The 13752-nt window shown below is 41.0% G+C and overlaps 7 non-coding genes across 7 annotated transcripts; all 7 read right to left on the bottom strand.

Moving 5' to 3' along the window:
• Positions 1–1705: 1705 nt before the first annotated feature.
• Positions 1706–1783, bottom strand: LOC148007471 (small nucleolar RNA SNORD115). Its single transcript, XR_015656497.1, has one exon. It is a non-coding gene; the product is annotated as a small nucleolar RNA SNORD115 (small nucleolar RNA).
• A 1756-nt stretch (positions 1784–3539) lies between these two features.
• On the bottom strand, positions 3540–3617 carry LOC148007472 (small nucleolar RNA SNORD115). The gene has a single exon (XR_015656423.1). It is a non-coding gene; the product is annotated as a small nucleolar RNA SNORD115 (small nucleolar RNA).
• Positions 3618–5372: 1755 nt separating this feature from the next.
• Positions 5373–5450, bottom strand: LOC148007473 (small nucleolar RNA SNORD115). Its single transcript, XR_015656425.1, has one exon. It is a non-coding gene; the product is annotated as a small nucleolar RNA SNORD115 (small nucleolar RNA).
• Positions 5451–7209: 1759 nt separating this feature from the next.
• LOC148007474 (small nucleolar RNA SNORD115) lies at positions 7210–7287 on the bottom strand. The gene has a single exon (XR_015656426.1). It is a non-coding gene; the product is annotated as a small nucleolar RNA SNORD115 (small nucleolar RNA).
• A 1761-nt stretch (positions 7288–9048) lies between these two features.
• Positions 9049–9126, bottom strand: LOC148007475 (small nucleolar RNA SNORD115). Its single transcript, XR_015656527.1, has one exon. It is a non-coding gene; the product is annotated as a small nucleolar RNA SNORD115 (small nucleolar RNA).
• Positions 9127–10881: 1755 nt separating this feature from the next.
• LOC148007476 (small nucleolar RNA SNORD115) lies at positions 10882–10959 on the bottom strand. The gene has a single exon (XR_015656475.1). It is a non-coding gene; the product is annotated as a small nucleolar RNA SNORD115 (small nucleolar RNA).
• A 1759-nt stretch (positions 10960–12718) lies between these two features.
• Positions 12719–12796, bottom strand: LOC148007477 (small nucleolar RNA SNORD115). Its single transcript, XR_015656630.1, has one exon. It is a non-coding gene; the product is annotated as a small nucleolar RNA SNORD115 (small nucleolar RNA).
• Between the last annotated feature and the right edge of the window lie 956 nt (positions 12797–13752).

The following is a 13752-nucleotide window of genomic DNA, read 5'->3' on the forward strand; positions in this document are numbered from 1 at the left end:
CTTACCTGGGCTGTCAACACTGCCTCAGAATTTGAATCCTCACTTGCAAGTGTAGAGTATACAAGGGCACAGCGCTCTTGTGTTGAATAAGGGGAGACCTAGCTTGAATTGGAATACTGTCCTCTCTAAAAAGGAAAGAGCAAGATGTGAGGGCAATTGTATCCCTTCAGTTCATACAATCATGTTAATTTTAAGGAGACTATTTAAGAGGTCTAATGTATGATACCACTTAGCAGAATCACTCTTGCAACTTCCACTTCAATGCTGACATTCCCAACACATGGAAAGTTACTTCCCTAAGCGATCAATAGGTCAATAGGTACCAAAAACCAAATCATTGTTGAAGGGGATGACACATGTTCTTGATCATATACACCAATCAAATCATTCAATTGCTAAACATTGTCAGAAACAAAGACAAAGGTGAAGTTACCTGAGTATATTGGAAGGACAATACACGAACAGTTACATGTACTTTAATCAAATTTTCGTGAGACTTGTTCGTTTCAGATTTTATGTGCTAGGCTATATTCATTCCTCCTCATTTCCATACTGCATGGTAACAATCAGTTCACACAGCTGGTAAGTGAATGCTGAAGAGAATCAGCTGCCCAGAAGAAAGAGAGAATTATTTTTGCCATGAATACCTGAGCGTTAGCACTCAGTGATTGCCATGTGATCAAACTGAGAATGTGACAAAAATTCGTGTGACAAGATCTGTTGGTGTTTGCAAGTATCCCATTGACATCACGTTCCTCTGTCCCAAGAGCTCCAGTAACCATCTCCTTGATAGCGTTTGTTTTCTGATGAATACTGAAGTAAACTTTAGTAAGATCAAGAATGAAGCAGTGTGATGACACATAGAAGGGAATTGGTAGCCAAAGCCACACCTTCAACTTCAATCTCCCATACTGGCTAGGTTCCCTGTGGCCTGAGATTTACGTGAAAAATTTCGTGAAGCTCTCTTTGGGGGAATAATTCTTGGAGTGTCTTTTGATGCAGAAAATTTATCGCCAATTTCTACATCTCTAAACTAAATTCTTATTCCTGGGTTCCCCTTGCCGTTGGAAATCGATCTCTGTGCACCAGCTGGATTTGTGAGCCTGTGTGTGGACTGAAATTTCTCCAAATTCAAAAGGTTTGTTCATATTCCATATCCCTCATTTTGTGTAGATAGTATCATCTAGGATCTCCTCCAAGAAATTCAATTTTATGGCTCTATGAACTACAGGTAGAAAAAAATTTCTCTACATTTTATTTGTGCAGTTCAATAAGACAGAACATACTGAGAAGTAAAATTCATTTCTGACTGGGATTGCATTATTTTTAATTAAGAAACCTTTGATGGGCTGAAATTATTGCTCAAAATACTTAGGAAAATCTTATAAGAAGTTCAATCCATTAATCGTGATCATTTCACTCACCTGGGAATAGTGATCCACTGGACCACAGTGTTGATGCCAGGTGACTGCAAGAATTCAGAGCAGAGAGGGTAATGATGTCGAGGTTGGTGTTGCAGACTTGCAAACAAGCAGATCATGAGACTAGGTGCTAGTTGGCAGGCAGTGTTTGCCAGTACAGTTGCTCAAAGATTGTCCAGGTTCCCACAGAAGGGAAAGAGCACAAGGGAATCAGAGCAGCTCAGATGAGTCCCAAATGGTCCTCAAAGAGACGAAGTAGTGCTTCTAACCCTGGGTCTTTGGTTGGGCCTCAGCGGAATCCTATTGAGCATGATTTTTATGTCATCATTCTGTTCTTGACGTTCTGTTGTCATCATTGACCCAGACACAGGCAGGACACAACTGTCAATAATGTAATTTCACATGAACCATGGCTTGCCTGGGCTGCCAACACTGCAGGAGAATTAGAATCCTCACTTGAAAGTGCAGAGGATACAAGGGCACAACGCTCTTCTTGGAATAAGGGGAGACCTAGCTTGAATTAGAAGACTGTCCTCTCTAAAAAGGAAAGAGCAAGATGTGAGAGCAATTGTATCCCTTCAGTTCATACAATCATGTTAATTTTAAGGAGACTGTTTAAGAAGTCTAATGTATGATGCCTCTTAGCAGAATCACTCTTGCAACTTTCACTTCAATGCTGACATTCGCAACACGTGGAAAGTTACTTCCCTAAGCGATTAATAGGTCAATAGTTACCCACAACCAAATCATTGATGTAGGGTATGACACATGCTCTTGATCATAATCATCGATCAAATCTTTCAATTGCTAAACATTGTCAGAAACCAAGGCAAAGGTGCAATTCTCTGAGTAATATTGGATGGTCAATACACGAACAGTTACATATACTTTAATCAAATTTTCATGAGATTTTTGGGTTTCAAATTTTATGTGCTAGGCTATGTTCATTCCTCCCCATTTCCATACTGCATGGTAACAATCAGTTCCCACAGCTGGTAAGTGAATGCTGAAGAGAATCAGTACACAGAAGAAAGCGACATGTAATTTGGCCATGAATCCCTGAGCGTTAGCACTCAGTGATTGCCATGTGATCAAACTGAGACTGTGACCAAAATTTGTGTGACTAGTTCAGTTGGTGTTTGCAAGTATCCCATTGACATTACGTTCTTCTGCCCCAACAGTTCCAAAAACCATCTCCTTGATAGCGTTTGTTTTCTGATGTATACTGATGTAAACTTTAGTAAGATCAAGAATGAAGCAGTGTGAGTATAGAAGGAAGAGAATTGGTATCCAAAGCCACACCTTCAACATAAATCGCCCGAACTGGCTAGGTTCCCTGTGGCCTGAGAGTTACCTGAAAAATTTGCCAAGCTCTCTTTGGGGGAATAATTCTTGGAGTGTCTTTTGATGCAGAAAATTTGTCGCCAATTTCTACAACTTTAAACTAAAGTCTTCTTCCTGGGTAGCTTGACATTGGAAAACGATCTCTGTGCACCAGCTTTGATTGGTGAGCCTGTGTGTGGACTGAAATTTCTCCAAATTCAAAAGGTATATTCATATTCCAGATCCCTCCATTTGTGTAGATAGTATCATCTAGGATCTCTTCCAAGATATTCAATTTTATGGCTGTATGAACTACAGGTAGAAAGGAATTTCTCTACATTTTTAATAGTGCAGTTCAAAGGGACAAAACATACTGAGAAGTGAAATTCATTTCTGACTGGGATTGCATTATTTTTAATTAAGAAACCTTTGATGGGCTGAAATTATTGGTCAAAATACTGAGGAATATCTTATAGGAAGTTCAATCCATTAATCGTGATCATTTCACTCACCTGGGAATACTGATCCACTGGACCGTTGGGGTGATGCCAGGTGACTGCAAGACATCAGAGCAGAGAGGGTAATGATGATAGGGTTGGTGTTGCAGATTTGCACACAAGCAGATTATGAGATTAGGTGCTAGTTGGCAGGCAGTGTTTGCCAGCACACTTGCACTAAGATTATCCATGTTCACTAAGACGGAAAAGAGCACAAGGTCATCAGAGCAGCTCAGATGAGTCCCGCAAGTGGTCCTCAAAGAGACTAAGTAGTGCTTGTAACCCTGGCTCCCTGGTTGGGCCTCAGCGTAATCCTATTGAGCATGATTTTTATGTCATCATTCTGTTCTTGACTTTCTGTTGTCATCATTGACCCAGACACAGGCAGGACACAACTGTCAATAATGTAATTTCACCTGCACCATGGCTTACCTGGGCTGCCAACACTGCCTCAGAATTTGAATCCTCACTTGCAAGTGCAGAGGGTACAAGGGCACAGCGTTCTTGTGTGGAATAAGTGTAGACTTAGCTTGAATTTGAAGACTGTCCTCTCTAAAAAGGAAAGAGCAAGATGTGAGGGCAATTGTATCCCTTCAGTTCATACAATCATGTTAATTTTAAGGAGGCTGTTTAAGAAGTCTAATGTATGATGCCACTTAGCAGAATCACTCTTGCAACATCCACTTCCATGCTGACATTCCCAACACATGGAAAGTTACTTCCCTAAGCGATCAATAGGTCAATAGGTACCCAAAACCAAATCATTGATGAAGGGGATGACACATGCTCTTTGTCATATACACCGATCAAATCTTTCAATTGCTAAACATTGTCAGAAACCAAGGCAAAGGTTAAGTTCCCTGAGTAATATTGGAAGGACAATACAGGAACAGATACGTATACTTTAATCAAATTTTCATGAGACTTGTGCATTTCAGACTTTATGTGATAGTCTATGTTCATTCCTCCACATTTCCATACTGCATGGTTACAATCAGTTCCCACAGCTGGTAAGTGAATGCTGAAGAGAATCTGTTGCCCAGAAGAAAGCAACAAGTATTTTGGCCATGAATCCCTGAGCGTTAGCACTCAGTGATGGCCATGTGATGAAACTCAGAATGTGACCAAAATTCGTGTGACTAGATCAGTTGGTGTTTGAAAGTATCCCATTGACATCACGTTCCTCTGTCCCAAGAGCTCCAGAAACCATCTCCTTGATAGCATTTGCTTTCTGATGAATACTGAAATTTTAGTATGATCAAGAATGAAGCTGTGTGATGACACATAGAAGGGAATTGGTAGCCAAAGCCACGCCTTCAACTTCAATCTACCCTACTGGCTAGGTTCCCTGTGGCCTGAGAGTTTCGTGAAAAATTTCACGAAGCTCTCTTTGGGGGAATAATTCTTGGAGTGTCTTTTGCTGCAGAAACTTTGTCGCCAATTTCTTCATCTCTAAACTATAGTCTTATTCCTGGGTTCCCCTTGCCATTGGAAATCGATCTCTGTGCACCAGCTTGGATTTGTGAGCATGTGTGTGGACTGAAATTTCTCCAAATTCAAAGGTATATTCATATTCCAGATCCCTCCATTTGTGTAGATAGTATCATCTAGGATCTCTTCCAAGAAATTCAATTTTATGACTGTATGAACTACAGGTAGAAAGGAATTTCTCTACATTTTTAATAGTGCAGTTCAAAGGGACAAAACATTCTGAGAAGTGAAATTCATTTCTGACTGGGATTGCATTATTTTTAATTAGAAACCTTTGATGGGCTGTAATTATTGGTCAAAATACTGAGGAATATCTTATAGGAAGTTCAATCCATTAATCGTGATCATTTCACTCACCTGGGAATAGTGATCCACTGGACCGCAGGGGTGATGCCAGGTGACTGCAAGACATCAGAGCAGAGAGGGTAATGATGACGTGGTTGGTGTTGCAGACTTGCCCACAAGCAGATTACGAGATTAGGTGCTAGTTGGCAGGCAGTGTTTGCCAGCACAGTTGCACTACGATTGTCCAGGTTCCCACAGAGGGAAAAGAGCACAAGGTCATCAGAGCAGCTCAGATGAGTCCCGCAAGTGGTCCTCAAAGAGACTAAGTAGTGCTTGTAACCCTGGCTCCCTGGTTGGGCCTCAGCGTAATCCTATTGAGCATGATTTTTATGTCATCATTCTGTTCTTGACTTTCTGTTGTCATCATTGACCCAGACACAGGCAGGACACAACTGTCAATAATGTAATTTCACCTGCACCATGGATTACCTGGGCTGCCAACACTGCCTCAGAATTTGAATCCTCACTTGCAAGTGCAGAGGGTACAAGGGCACAGCGCTCTGGTGTGGAATAAGGGTAGACCTAACTTGAATTTGAAGACTGTCCTCTCTAAAAAAAAAGAGCAAGATGTGAGGGCAATTGTATCCCTTCAGTTCATACAATCATGTTAATTTTAAGGAGGCTGTTTAAGAAGTCTAATGTATGATGCCACTTAGCAGAATCACTCTTGCAACATCCATTTCCATGCTGACATTCCCAACACATGGAAAGTTACTTCCCTAAGCGATCAATAGGTCAATAGGTACCCAAAACCAAATCATTGATGAAGGGGATGACACATGCTCTTTGTCATATACACCGATCAAATCTTTCAATTGCTAAACATTGTCAGAAACCAAGGCAAAGGTGAATTTACCTGAGTAATATTGGAAGGACAATACACGAACAGTTACGTATACTTTAATCAAATTTTCATGAGACTTGTGCATTTCAGATTTTATGTGCTAGGCTATGTTCATTCCTCCCCATTTCCATACTGCATGGTAACAATCAGTTCCCACAGCTGGTAAGGGAATGCTGAAGAGAATCTGTTGCCCAGAAGAAAGCAACAAGTGTTTTGGCCATGAATCCCTGAGCGTTAGCACTCAGTGATTCCCATGTGATGAAACTCAGAATGGGACCAAAATTCGTGTGACTAGATCAGTTGGTGTTTGCAAGTATCCCATTGACATCACGTTCCTCTGTCCCATAGCTCCAGAAACCATCTCCTTGATAGCATTTGTTTTCTGATGAATACTGAAGTAAATTTTAGTAAGATCAAGAATGAAGCTGTGTGATGACACATAGAAGGGAATTGGTAGCAAAAGCCACACCTTCAACTTAAATCTACCCTACTGGCTAGGTTCCCTGTGGCCTGAGACTTTCGTGAAAAATTTCACGAAGCTCTCTTTGGTGGAATAATTCTTGGAGTGTCTTTTGATGCAGAAACTTTGTCGCCAATTTCTACATCTCTAAACTATAGTCTTATTCCTGGGTTCCCCATGCCATTGGAAATCGATCTCTGTGCACCTGCTTGGATTTGTGAGCATGTGTGTGGAGTGAAATGTCTCCAAATTCAAAAGGTATATTCATATTCCAGATTCCTCCATTTGTGTAGATAGTATCATCTAGGATCTCTTCCAAGATATTCAATTTTATGGCTGTATGAACTACAGGTAGAAAGGAATTTCTCTACATTTTTAATAGTGCAGTTCAAAGGGACAAAACATACTGAGAAGTGAAATTCATTTCTGACTGGGATTGCATTATTTTTAATTAAGAAACCTTTGATGGGCTGAAATTATTGGTCAAAATACTGAGGAATATCTTATAGGAAGTTCAATCCATTAATCGTGATCATTTCACTCACCTGGGAATAGTGATCTACTGGACCGCAGGGGTGATGCCAGGTGACTGCAAGACATCAGAGCAGAGAGGGTAATGATGACAGGGTTGGTGTTGCAGACTTGCACACAAGCAGATTATGAGATTAGGTGCTAGTTGGCAGGCAGTGTTTGCCAGCACAGTTGCACTAAGATTGTCCAGGTTCCCACAGAGGGAAAAGAGCACAAGGTCATCAGAGCAGCTCAGATGAGTCCCGCAAGTGGTCCTCAAAGAGACTAAGTAGTGCTTGTAACCCTGGCTCCCTGGTTGGGCCTCAGCGTAATCCTATTGAGCATGATTTTTATGTCATCATTCTGTTCTTGACTTTCTGTTGTCATCATTGACCCAGACACAGGCAGGACACAACTGTCAATAAAGTAATTTCACCTGCACCATGGCTTACCTGGGCTGCCAACACTGCCTCAGAATTTGAATCCTCACTTGCAAGTGCAGAGGGTACAAGGGCACAGCGCTCTTGTGTGGAATAAGGGTAGACCTAGCTTGAATTTGAAGACTGTCCTCTCTAAAAAGGAAAGAGCAAGATGTGAGGGCAATTGTATCCCTTCAGTTCATACAATCATGTTAATTTTAAGGAGGCTGTTTAAGAAGTCTAATGTATGATGCCACTTAGCAGAATCACTCTAGCAACATCCACTTCCATGCTGACATTCCCAACACACGGAAAGTTACTTCCCTAAGCGATCAATAGGTAAATAGGTACCCAAAACCAAATCATTGATGAAGGGGATGACACATGCTCTTTGCCATATACACCGATCAAATCTTTCAATTGCTAAACATGGTCAGAAACCAAGGCATATGTGAATTTACCTGAGTAATATTGGAAGGACAATACATGAACAGTTACGTATACTTTAATCAAATTTTCATGAGACTTGTGCATTTCAGATTTTATGTGCTAGGCTATGTTCATTCCTCCCCATTTCCATATTGCATGGTAACAATCAGTTCCCACAGCTGGTATGTGAATGCTGAAGAGAATCTGTTGCCCAGAAGAAAGCCACAAGTATTTTGGCCATGAATCCCTGAGCGTTAGCACTCAGTGATTGCCATGTGATGAAACTCAGAATGTGTTCAAAATTCGTGTGACTAGATCAGTTGGTGTTTGCAAGTATCCCATTGACATCACGTTCCTCTGTACCAAGAGATCCAGAAACCATCTCCTTGATAGCATTTGTTTTCTGATGAATACTGAAGTAAATTTTAGTAAGATCAAGAATGAAGCTGTGTGATGACACATAGAAGAGCATTGGTAGCCAAAGCCACACCTTCAACTTCAATCTACCCTACTGGCTAGGTTCCCTGTGGCCTGAGAGTTTCTTGAAAAATTTCGCGAAGCTCTCTTTGGGTCAATAATTCTTGGAGTGTCTTTTGATGCAGAAAATTTATCACCAATTTCTTCATCTCTAAACTAAAGTCTTTTTCCTGGGTTCCCCTTGCCATTGGAAATCCATCTCTGTGCACCAGCTTTGATTTTTGAGCCGGTGTGTGGACTGAAATTTCTCCAAATTCAAAAGGTATATTCATATTCCAGATCCCTCCATTTGTGTAGATAGTATCATCTAGGATCTCCTCCAAGATATTCAATTTTATGGCTGTATGAACTACAGGTAGAAAGGAATTTCTCTACATTTTTAATAGTGCAGTTCAAAGGGACAAAACATACTGAGAAGTGAAATTCATTTCTGACTGGGATTGCATTATTTTTCATTAAGAAACCTTTGATGGGCTGTAATTATTGGTCAAAATACTGAGGAATATCTTATAGGAAGTTCAATACATTAATCGTGATCATTTCACTCACCTGGGAATAGTGATCCACTGGACCGCAGGGGTGATGCCAGGTGACTGCAAGACATCAGAACAGAGAGGGTAATGATGACGGGGTTGGTGTTGCAGACTTGCACACAAGCAGATTACGAGACTAGGTGCTAATTGGCAGGCAGTGTTTGCCAGCACAGTTGCACTAAGATTGTCCAGGTTCCCACAGAGGGAAAAGAGCACAAGGTCATCAGAGCAGCTCAGATGAGTCCCACAAGTGGTCCTCGAAGAGACTAAGTAGTGCTTGTAACCCTGGCTCCCTGGTTGGGCCTCAGCCTAATCCTATTGAGCATAATTTTTATGTCATCATTCTGTTCTTGACTTAATGTTGTCATCATTGACCCAGACACAGACAGGACACAACTGTCAATAATGTAATTTCACCTGCACCATGGCTTACCTGGGCAGCCAACACTGCCTCAGAATTTGAATCCTCACTTGCAAGTGCAGAGGGTACAAGGGCACAGCGCTCTTGTGTGGAATAAGGGTAGACCTAACTTGAATTTGAAGACTGTCCTCTCTAAAAAAAAAGAGCAAGATGTGAGGGCAATTGTATCCCTTCAGTTCATACAAACATATTAATTTTAAGGAGGCTGTTTAAGAAGTCTAATGTATGATGCCACTTAGCAGAATCCCTCTTGCAACATCCACTTCCATGCTGACATTCCCAACACATGGAAAGTTACTTCCCTAAGCGATCAATAGGACAATAGGTACCCAAAACCAAATCATTGATGAAGGGGATGACACATGCTCTTTGTCATATACACCGATCAAATCTTTCAATTGCTAAACATTGTCAGAAACGAAGGCAAGGGGGAATTTACCTGAGTAATATTGGAAGGACAATACACGAACAGTTACGTATACTTTAATCAAATTTTCATGAGACTTGTGCATTTCAGATTTTACGTGCTAGGCTATGTTCATTCCTCCCCATTTCCATACTGCATGGTACAATCAGTTCCCACAGCTGGTAAGTGAATGCTGAAGAGAATCTGTTGCCCAGAAGAAAGCAACAAGTATTTTGGCCATGAATCCCTGAGCGTTAGCACTCAGTGATTGCCATGTGATGAAACTAAGAATGTGACCAAAATTCGTGTGACTAGATCAGTTGGTGTTTGCAAGTATCCCATTGACATCACGTTCCTCTGTCCCAAGAGCTCCAGAAATCATCTCCTTGATAGCATTTGTTTTCTGATGAATACTGAAGTAAATTTTAGTAAGATCAAGAATGAAGCTGTGTGAGGACACATAGAAGGGAATTGGTAGCCAAAGCCACACCTTCAACTTCAATCTACCCTACTGGCTAGGTTCCCTGTGGCCTGAGCGTTTCGTGAAAAATTTCGCGAAGCTCTCTTTGGGGCAATAATTTTTGGATTGTCTTTTGATGCAGAAAATTTATCGCCAATTTCTTCATCTCTAAACTAAAGTCTTATTCCTGGGTTCCCCTTGCCATTGTTAATCCATCTCTGTGCACGAGCTTTGATTTGTGAGCCTGTGTGTGCACTGAAATTTCTCCAAATTCAAAAGGTATATTCATATTCCAGATCCCTCCATTTGTGTAGATAGTATCATCTAGGATCTCTTCCAAGATATTCAATTTTATGGCTGTATGAACTACAGGTAGAAAGGAATTTCTCTACATTTTTAATAGTGCAGTTCAAAGGGACAAAACATACTGAGAAGTGAAATTCATTTCTGACCTGTATTGCATTAATTAATTAGAAACCTTTGATGGGCTGAAATTATTGGTCAAAATACTGAGGAATATCTTATAGGAAGTTCAATCCATTAATCGTGATCATTTCACTCTCCTGGGAATAGTGATCCACTGGACCGCAGGGGTGTTGCCAGGTGACTGCAAGACATCAGAGCAGAGAGGGTAATGATGACGGGGTTGGTGTTGCAGACTTGCACACAAGCAGATTATGAGATCAGGTGATAGTTGGCAGGCAGTCTTTGCCAGCACACTTGCACTAAGATTGTCCAATTCCCACAGAGGGAAAAGAGCACAAGGTCATCAGATCAGCTCAGATGAGTCCTGCAAGTGGTCCTCAAAGAGACTAAGTAGTGCTTGTAACCCTGGCTCCCTGGTTGGGCCTCAGCGTAATCCTATTGAGCATGATTTTTATGTCATCATTCTGTTTTTGACTTTCTGTTGTCATCATTGACCCAGACACAGGCAGGACACAACTGTCAATAATGTAATTTCACCTGCACCATGGCTTACCTGGGCTGCCAACACTGCCTCAGAATTTGAATCATCACTTGCAAGTGCAGAGGGTACAAGGGCACAGCGCTCTTGTGTGGAATAAGGGTAGACCTAGCTTGAATTTGAAGACTGTCCTCTCTAAAAAGGAAAGAGCAAGATGTGAGGGCAATTGTATCCCTTCAGTTCATACAATCATATTAATTTTAAGGAGGCTGTTTAAGAAGTCTAATGTATGATGCCACTTAGCAGAATCACTCTTGCAACATCCACTTCCATGCTGACATTCCCAACTCATGGAAAGTTCCTTCCCTAAGCGATCAATAGGTCAATAGGTACCCAAAACCAAACCATTGAGGAAGGGAACCAAACATGCTCTTGAACATTTACACCTATCAAATCTTTCAATTGCTAAACATTGTCAGAAAGCAAGACAAATGTGTATTTCCTGAGTAATATGGGGAGTACAATACACAAACAGTTACATATACTTTAATCAAATATTCAAGAGACTTGTGCGTTTCAAATTTTATGTGCTAGTCTGTGTTCATTCCACCCCATTTCCATACTGCATGGTAACAATCAGTTCCCACAGCTGGTAAGTGAATGCTGAAGAGAATCTGTTGCCCAGAAGAAAGCAACAAGTATTTTGTCCATGAATTCATGAGCATTAGCACTCAGTGATTGCCATGTGATCAAACTGAGAATGTGACCAAAATTCGTGTGACTAGATCATTTGGTGTTTGCAAGTATCCCATTGACATCACGTTCCTTTGTCCCAAGAGCTCCAGAAAACATCTCCTTGATAGCATTTGTTTTCTGATGAATACTGAAGTAAAATTTAGTAAGATCAAGGATGAAGCAGCGTGATGACTCATGGAAGTGAATAGGTAGCCAAAGCCACACCTTCAACTTCAATGTCCTCTACTGGCAAGTTTCTCAGTGGCCTGAGAGTTACGTGAAAAATTTTGCCAAGCTCTCTTTGGGGGAATAATTCTTGGAGTGTCTTTTGATGCAGAAACTTTGTCGCCAATTTCTACATCTCTAAACTATAGTCTTATTCCTGGGTTCCCCTTGCCATTGGAAATTGATCTCTGTGCACCAGCTTGGATTGTGAGCCTGTTTGTGGACTGAAATTTCTCCACATTCAAAAGGTATATTCATATTCCAGATCCCTCCATTTGTGTAGATAGTATCATCTAGGATCTCTTCCAAGAATTTCAATTTTATGGCTGTATGAACTACAGGAAGAAAGTAATTTCTCTACATTTTTAATAGTGCTGTTCAAAGGGACAGAACATACTTAGAATTGCAATGCATTTCTGACTGGTATTGCATTATTTTTAATTAAGAAACCTTTGATGGGCTGAAATTATTGGTCAAAATACTGAGGAATATCTTATCATAAGTTCAAACTATTAATGGTGATCATTTTACTCACCTGGGAATAGTGATCCACCTGACGGCAGGGGTGATGCCAGGTGACTGCAAGACATCAGAGCAGAGAGGGTAATGATGATAGGGTTGGTGTTGCAGATTTGCACACAAGCAGATTATGAGATTAGGTGCTAGTTGGCAGGCAGTGTTTGCCAGCACACTTGCACTAAGATTATCCATGTTCACTAAGACGGAAAAGAGCACAAGGTCATCAGAGCAGCTCAGATGAGTCCCGCAATTGGTCCTCAAAGAGACAAAGTAGTGCTTGTAACCCTGGCTCCCTGGTTCGGCCTCAGCGTAATCCTATTGAGCATGATTTTTATGTCATCATTCTGTTTTTGACTTTCTGTTGTCAGCATTGACCCAGACACAGGCAGGACACAACTGTCAATAATGTAATTTCACCTGCACCATGGCTTACCTGGGCTGCCAACACTGCCTCAGAATTTGAATCCTCACTTGCAAGTGCAGAGGATACTAGGGCACAGCGCTCTTGTGTGGAATAAGGGTAGACCTAGCTTGAATTTGAAGACTGTCCTCTCTAAAAAGGATAGAGCAATATGTGAGGGCAATTGTATCCCTTCAGTTCATACAGTCATGTTAATTTTAAGGAGGCAGTTTAAGAAGTCTAAAGTATGATGCCACTTAGCAGAATCACTCTTGCAACTTTCACTTCCATGCTTACATTCCCACCACATGGAAAGTTACAACCCTAAGAGATCATTAAGGTCATTAGTTACCTAAAACCAAACCATTGAGGAAGGGGATCAAACATGCTCCTGATCTTTTACACTGATCAAATCTTTCAATTGCTAAACATTGTCAGAAACCAAGACAAATTTGAATTTCCTGAGTAATATGGGGAGTACAATACACAAACAGTTACATATACTTTAATCAAATATTCAAGAGACTTGTGCGTTTCAAATTTTATGTGCTAGTCTGTGTTCATTCCACCCCATTTCCATACTGCATGGTAACAATCAGTTCCCACAGCTGGTAAGTGAATGCTGAAGAGAATCTGTTGCCCAGAAGAAAGCAACAAGTATTTTGTCCATGAATTCATGAGCATTAGCACTCAGGGATTGCCATGTGATCAAACCTAGAATGTGACCAAAATTCGTGTGACCAGATCAGGTGATGTTTGCAAGTATCCCATTGACATCACGTTCCTCTGTCCCAAGAGCTCCAGAAAACATCTCCTTGATAGCATTTGTTTTCTGATGAATACTGAAGTAAACTTTAGTAAGATCAAGAATGAAGCAGTGTGATGACACATAGAAGGGAATTGGTAGCCAAAGCCACACCTTCAACTTCAATC

The sequence above is a fragment of the Rattus norvegicus genome, chromosome 1 (genome assembly GCF_021556685.1).
Source record: "Rattus norvegicus strain SHRSP/BbbUtx chromosome 1, alternate assembly SHRSP_T2T, whole genome shotgun sequence".
NCBI classification, from domain to species: domain Eukaryota; kingdom Metazoa; phylum Chordata; class Mammalia; order Rodentia; family Muridae; genus Rattus; species Rattus norvegicus.